This window comes from Ipomoea nil, unplaced genomic scaffold (genome assembly GCF_001879475.1).
Source record: "Ipomoea nil cultivar Tokyo-kokei standard unplaced genomic scaffold, Asagao_1.1 scaffold1509, whole genome shotgun sequence".
Classification (NCBI taxonomy): domain Eukaryota; kingdom Viridiplantae; phylum Streptophyta; class Magnoliopsida; order Solanales; family Convolvulaceae; genus Ipomoea; species Ipomoea nil.
In genome coordinates, this window is record NW_017617937.1 from 1710988 (window position 1) to 1719582 (window position 8595).

Sequence of the window (8595 nt, forward strand, 5' to 3'; positions counted from 1 at the left end):
ACCACGAGTCCACGACACAGCATGAAAAACATTGATACAAGTCAACTCAACTGAAAACCTATCCACCTTACAAAAAAATTCATAATCTCTACTAAGAGTATCCACAATGGTAGAATATTTTTTTTATTTTTGATAAGTTTTTGGAAGTGTGATTAAAAAAGAGAATATGAGAAGGGACAAAAAAAAATAAAACAAAAACAATTTAAAAAATAATACTCCGTAATAATAAAGTAATAAGTGCCCGGTACACTATGACGATCACGCAAGTCCTGGTGGAATTTTTTTGTGGGTGAGTCCCACTTTCTGAAATAACTCTTCTTTCACCTTAGCCGGTGAATTTTTTTTTTTGTGGGTGGGTCCAACTTTCTGAAATAACTCTTCTTTCACCGTTTAAATTTATTGAGGTATGTTCATACATACTTCCTTAATATATTGAAGCACAACCCTCACACTGAAATTCGAACTTGAAACCTTTCATTTAAGGGTCACAGCTATGCCTTTCGACGACAAGGCCCAATTTGTCCTATTATTAAGGTTTGGACAAAGCCAATAATTTGATCAATAAAAATTAGGAGCACAGAAATGGATTGGTTTGGCAGCATTGTTAACAAGTAATAGCCGGCATTTAACACCACTTAAAAGTCAACGAAACATAGCCATCATGATAGCAACCAACTAATTAGGCTATTAAACAATTACTCCCTATTATATTGCGAATGGGAAATTCTATTTGGGTATTGCTATTTGCATTACCTTTTAACCAAAAATGAATATAAAATATCTTGAAATGGTCAAAAGCATCTTAAAATAGTAAAAAGGTGAAAATTTTTTAATAATTAATAGGTGATGTAAATAGTCAAATGGAAATACATTTTGCTATTTACACCACCTGGTTAAATTTTCAATTAATAATTTGATAATTTATAATTTAATTAATTAACAATAAAATAAAATAAAATAAAAAAATAAACGTCACCTTCTCCGGTGAGAAGGCAGTTGCCTTCTCACCTGAGAAGGCACTGCCTTCTCATCGGAGAAGACAACTGGGCTGCCTTCTCCGGTGAGAAGGCAGCCCAGTGGGTCGCCTTCTTCAGTACTACCTGTGTTGCCTTCTCACCACCTATTAATTATTAAAAATTTACACCTTTTTACAATTTCAAGGTGTTTTATACTCACTTTTGCTCAAAGGGTACTCTAATTGCTATTCACACCACCTATTTAATAGGTGTAATAACTTTTAGATGGTGTAAATAGAAAATTACTATTTGCACCACCTTCATTAATTTTAGTCAAACATTATATAATCATAACATTAATATATATATATATATATATATATATATATATATATATATGTGTGTGTGTGTGGGGGGGGGGGGGGGGGGAGGGAAATTCTATTCACACCACCTCTTTTACTATTTGCACCACCTATTTAATAGGTCAAATCACTTTATAGGTGGTGCTCATTAAAAATTGCTATTTGCACCACCATCATTTAATATGGTCAAGACTAATATTTATTTTATATGGGTCGCCTTCTCCGGAGAGAAAGCGACCTACTGGGTTGCCTTCTCAGTGCCTCTCTGGTGAGAAGGTGACTAGGATTTTTTTTTTTTTTTTTTTTTAACTTTGCTGCCTTCTCCGGTGAGAAGGCAGCCCAGTGGGTCGCCTTCTCACCAGAGAAGGTGACCCAGTTGCCTTCTCTGGTGAAAAGGCAGCCCGTCGCCTTCTCACCGGGGAAGGTGACGGGTGGATTATCTTTTTTTTTTTTTTTTTTTTAAAAAAAAAATTAATATTTTGATGATAAAAAAATGGAATAATAAATATTAATATTTCACCAAATTTAATGATGTGGACTTTTCTATTTGCACCACCTATAAAGCTATTATACCTATTAAATATGGTGGTGTAAATAGCAAATTGTATGGTGCAAATAGAATTACCCATATATATATGTGTGTGTGTGTGTGTGTATTTTTAGTACATTGAAGATTCATTTTTTGTATACCATAAACTTCTTTTATAAATGTTTCTTTTTAATATACTAACTAAAAATGAATTTTTAGTACATTAAAAACAAACACTTAGTATAATAAAATTTAATATTTATTAGTGGTCCACCTTACAATGTAAACTATGATCTATAATATAATATTTATTAGCATTACATTTTGAAAATGAATATTCTAGATGTGATTTCTTCCTTATCTTCCTCTCCTACTGCTAATTCAAACCTGTATTAACTTCCTCTCCTACTGTCAATTCAAACTTGTATTAACATTACATTTTAGAAACGAAAATGCTAGATGTATTTCCAATGAGAATATTCTGATGTACAAATTTAATTGGATAAAAATGCACTTAAAGTTTCAAAGTTATACACCTTTAAGTTTCGCAAGTACCACCTGTTAGACTAAAATATCACATGCATCATAAATATGTGATTACAGGATCGACTAACCTCCAGCCATAGCTCTTTGCACGGTTGCACGATCCGGACTGCTGCAGAGGGAGGTAACGAGTATTTTGTCTCTCACTTTACTCAGCTCTCTCTAGATGGTGTATGAGGTATGTAATGTGAGCAGTGAGAGGACTAGTGACCTTATATAACCACTGGCCATCATTGTGGTTGATTGTCTTTAGGTCTCCTAAACCCTAACCAGACTCCTAATCATAATGGTAGTCTAGTTATTAGGTTATTAGTGTTGCACCACATATCAAATACTGAATATTATCATAACTTATCCTAATGTTATAATAATAGTAACAGATAAACGTTACATTCTCCCACTTGGTGCAAGCACTACCACTCAATAACAGAAAAACACCAACCATAATGATATGTTCTCATTAGCACGAGTAGTATCCATTATGATCAAATGCAAACTGTCATTGAGCACTTAATTAGGAAACAAAACCCAACGAAATAAACCCTATGTTTATTCCAAGTCCCTGAAGTACATTTTCTCATCAATATAAAGTAAATGAAGGTGTACACACTTAATTGAGAAAATGTCTGAATGCTAAAGAATTTTATTAAAACTGAATGTATATATACAAATTACAAATTGGGCGAAAGTCCCATTTTCTGAATCAGATCCTTGAACTTAAATGGTGGCATGCCTTTAGTCAAGGGATCTGCTAAAATCAACTCAGTATGAATGTGTTCAATGAATACAACTTTATTTTTGACACGCTCCCTAATTGCTAAGAACTTGATGTCGATGTGCTTAGTTCGACTTCCACTTTTGTCGTTCTTAGCTAGGAAGACTGCAGCTGAGTTGTCACAGTAGACTTTCAATGGCTTAGATATAGAATCCATAATTCTAAGCCCAGAGATAAAATTCTTTAGCCAAACACCCTGTGAAGTAGCCTCGAAACAGGAAACGAACTCGGCTTCCATGGTAGAAGTAGCTATTAAGGACTGTTTAACACTTCTCCATGAGATAGCCCCACCGGCCTTAATGAAGACGCACCCTGAAGTTGATTTTCGAGAATCAACACAGCCAGCAAAGTCCGCGTCTGAATAACCTACAAGATCTAAATTGTCCGTCTGCCTAAACCCAAGCTTGTAACCTTTGGTTCCTTTGAGATACCTTAGAACCTTCTTTACAGCTCCCCAATGGTCTAACCCCGGATTGTGTTGGTAACGCCCTAGCATTCCAACCGCAAAAGCAATATCCGGCCTCGTACAGACTTGAATATATCCAAGACATCCAACTGCTGCAGCATAAGGGATGTTCTCCATGGATTCCTTCTCCAAATCATTTTTCGGACATTGGTCCAAACTGAATTTATCCCCCTTAGATATGGGAGCAGCGTTTGGTGAACAATTTTGCATATGAAATCTCTCTAAAACTTTGTTTATATAGGTTTCTTGAGATAAACCCAGTATACCCCGGGACCTATCTCTCTGAATTTTAATGCCAATAACATAAGAGGCATCACCCATATCCTTCATATCAAAGTTTTTAGAAAGAAATTGTTTCACATCACGAAGCATCCCCTTATCATTGGTGGCAAGTAAGATGTCATCCACATATAAAACAAGAAAGCAAATTTTACTCCCACTCACCTTCTGGTATATACAGTTATCTGAGGGATTTTCAACAAAACCAAATGAAGAAATTACCCCATCGAACTTGATGTACCATTGACGGGAGACTTGTTTTAAACCGTATATGGATTTCTTAAGCTTACATACTAAATGCTCACCACCCCTAGAAGAGAAACCTTCAGGTTGTTTCATATAAACCTCCTCTTCTAGATCACCATTTAGGAAAGCGGTTTTCACATCCATTTGTTGCAACTCAAGATTAAAATGTGCAACTAATGCCAGAATGACCCGAAGTGAATCTTTCCTTGATACAGGAGAAACAGTCTCCTTGTAATCGATTCCTTCTTTTTGAGTAAATCCCTTGGCAACAAGCCGGGCCTTGTATCTCTCAATGTTGCCTAATGAGTTTCTTTTAGTCTTAAAAACCCATTTACAGCCAATGGCCTTGGCCCCATTAGGCAACTCAACAAGATCCCAAACTCCATTGTCCTTCATGGAATTCATTTCATCTTTCATGGCTTCTAACCATAAGTCAGACTGTGCACAATTTGTGGCTTGAGAGAATGTTTCAGGATCATTTTCAGCCCCTATGTCAGATTCTTGTAGATACGAAACATAATAACTAGGAACTGCCGATCGCCTTATCCGAGTAGACCGTCTTAAAGTTGGACCCTCATCACCTTGTACAGGCTGCGGGGCAACTACCTCTTCAGGAACTGGTGGCAGTTCTTGAATCGGTTCAGTCTGCATCGGCTCAGAATCTTGCTGTATATCCTGAGTTGGTTCAACCATTGGTTCGAAATCTAGTTCAGGCGGTTGCTGCAAGTCCTGAACTGGTTCTTCCAAAGGCTGATCCTCAACAGTTTGTGGAATCTCAACGGTAGGTGGTATATCTGCAGGCATAACTAAAGGAGCACTGCGGATAAGTACAACCCCACCAGATGACATAGAAGGTTGAGAGTCAATATGATCGAAGGAAGGAACTAAGTCCTTAAACCGATCACTCCCACTAATCAAGTCATCTTCAAGAAATTTAGCATTCCTTGATTCCACTATCCTAGTAGTATGAGATAGACAATAGAACCTATAACCTTTAGAAGATTGTGCATATCCAATAAAGAAAGCACTAATCGTGTGGGTTATATATCCTCACCTCAGACGGACATCCCCAAACACGCATATGTTGCAAACTCGGTTTCCAACCTTTGAATAACTCAAACGGTGTCTTAGGGACAGCCTTGGTTGGAACACGTTTTAATATATACGTTGCCGTCTTAAGCGCTTCATCCCACAACGAATTAGGAAGCTTAGAGTTGCTAAGCATACTCCGCACCATATCCAGAAGGATCCGGTTTCTTCTTTCAGCTACACCATTTTGGTCCGGAGAACCAGGTATGGTGTATTGGGCAACAATCCCATGCTCTTGAAGAAACTTAGCAAAGGGACCAGGTGCTTGTCCATTCTCAGTATATCTACCATAGTATTCACCACCCCTATCAGACCTAACTATGTGTATTTTCCTGTTACATTAGTTTTCAACTTCAGCTTTAAATGATTTAAAGGCATCCAATGCTTCATGTTTATGATGAAGTAAATACACATAGGAAAATCTTGAGAAGTCATCAATAAAGGTGATGAAATATTTCTGACCAGGTATTGTCATATCAGGACAACATATGTCAGTATGAATAATTTCCAACAACGTTGAACTTCTATTGGCACCTTTCTTTGACTTGTTTGTCTGCTTACCCTTAATGCAGTCAACGCAAGTCTCAAAGTCAGTATAGTCTAGAGTAGAAAGTACTCCATCCTTTACCAACCTTTTAATACGCTCAAGGGAGATATGACCTAATCTCCGATGCCACAACATTGAGGAATTGTCGTTAATACTACACCGTTTGGTGCCGTTTTGAACATGTAAAGAATTGTAAACTGAATCATTCTTTAATTTAAGACGGAAAAGACCATTAGACAATGTACCAGTACCAACACAAGTAGTATAACGAACTAACTTGAAATCATTGGCATTAAATTCAAAAGAATATCCGAAGGGTACAAGTCTAGATACTGAAACTAAGTTCCTAGAAAAACTAAGAACATAAAAAGTCTTTTCTAATGTCAATACAAAGCCATTGTCCAAAACTAAATTGCAAACTCCGACAGCTTCTACTGGTGACGCAATCTTGTTTCCAGAGAAGATGCTACACTCAGTTCCCTTTGGCTGTCTCAGTTTTGTCATATCCTGCAAAGAGTTTGCAATGTGGATTGTTGAACCAGAGTCAACCCACCAGGAATTAGTATTAACTTCTGACATGTTAGATTCGAAACAAACGAAAGAAGATGAAATGTTACCTTTTTGGGACATCCATTTCTAAAACTTGATACAATCTTTCTTCATGTGTCCCTTCTTTTTGCAAAAGAAACACTTTTGTATCTTCTTAATGTCTGCTTTCGGGGTTAGTTTCTCCTTAGCAGCTATGGTAAGTCCCTTAGGTTTTCCAGACTTTCTTTTAGGCCTTGTTGTGGCCATAAAAGCACTTTCCCCAAGCTCAGTTACAAGTCGCGTTTCCTCTTGAGTACACATGGTAATCAATTGATTGATAGACCATTCATCCTTATGTGTATTATAGGCAATTTTAAACGCGCTATATTCCTGAGATAGGGTATTTAGTGCAAAGTGCACCACAAAGGCATCTGGAAGAATAATTTTCAACTTCTTCAATTGTGCCGCAATGTCCCTGAGTTCCATGATGTGTTTCCGCATTCTCTTGACAGTGGAAAGACGCATATTGATAAACTTCATTATCAGGGTACTTGCCAGAGATTTGTTCGCGTCAACAAATTGATCATCGATGGCCTTGAGTAATGGCTCAATGTCCTCAATATCATCGACGGGACCACGAATCTCTCTGGCAATTTTAGACTTAATGAGGAATACGCCTAAGCGATTGGCTGTTGCCCATCGCTCGTATAGTGTTTTTTGTTCCTCAGTGCTTTGCGCAGTAAGCTCAGCAGGCTTCTTATTGCGAAGAGCATAATCAAACCCCAATATTCCTAAACTCAATAGAACAGCGTCTTTCCACTCTTTGTGATTGTCATAATTAAGGATAGGAATATCAATTGTTATTGATTGAGTGATTGGAAGAGTGATTGTAAAAGAAAAATTGAAAGCTTGGTTAGAATATTTTCGAGGCACAAAATTAGAGAGAGATACTGAAGTACACAATATTACCAATGTAAAATTATGCAAAAGATAAATTCGGATGCCATAAAAATTGCCTGTGGGCTAAATTTTTACGCATAATGAATTTACCAAAAACTGAATGGTGGAAACGAAATGGGTGCGATTTTAATTTTTCCACCCTTAATGACAAAACTACCAAAACTATATGCCGATACATAATCTCTGTGGGCAAATCATGATCATAGCATGGTATTTCATCCTAATTAACCCTACAAATATAACAAAATTGCCTGTGGGCTAAATTTTGCCATATCACGCAGAGTGAATTACAATATTCTTGCATTAACTTTATGTGAGTAAAACTTAATATGTAATTTTGGAAAAATTAAAGATGCTGTGGCTACTCTTTAATTAACCAAAGAACATAATCACATTAGCAAGAAAACCTAATAAACAAACAGATTAAACCAAAATATGATAGACAATCCTTAGGTATACTCCCAGGAAAGTTGGTCGAGACGAAGCTCGGTTAAATACCAACTCCTTAGACAGAGTAGCGTCGCAAGGGGACTAGTAGCAACAAGGCTTTTAAGCCAGGGCCATAGAACTAGTATTCCTCCCCAAGAAACTTCCCTAATTCATGCGTTCTCATTTTTGAAGTAAAATCGTTTGAGAGATCTAAAGAGTAGTTTCACCTATGGATAAGGCTTTGAATAGGGTAAAACTACGAATTGTTTATGTACTTAATGTGCTTTAGGAACTTTATAAAACACGAGTGGAGTAATAACTGAAGATTGAGTAATAATATGCATAATCTAACCTGAAAGGCACTAATTCACCTAAAAGGTACTAAATCATGCATAACATATAATTTAGACCTAAAAGGCTCTAAATTTTTCTTAATGAACATGCTTTTCTACAGGCATAATTATAGCAGTCAAATAATTATTGCAATAAAAAGATAAATAGCATGCTCAGATTATGCATATTACTCACAAATACTCCACAATTAAATTGCAACACTTAATACAATTTAAACTGAAAAAACATTATTAAATTAAAATTCAACTGAAAAATTAAAAACTGAATAATTATTCAAAGTTGAATAATAATTTAATAATGGACTTAATAAAAAAAAAAATTCAATTGGATAATTTAATTAGAAGAAGTCCAAATATGATGAAGATGTTAAACTGAATGAATTGATGTAATCCAAATATCAATTCAGGCTTGACCCAAAACCATAACAGGCCCAGATTTTCTAAAAAATTTTTTTATTAAGAGCCCAGGCCTGGCCCAATTGGCCAGACCCGGCCCAAACAATAACATTCATCATCTTCTTCATTAACAGAGC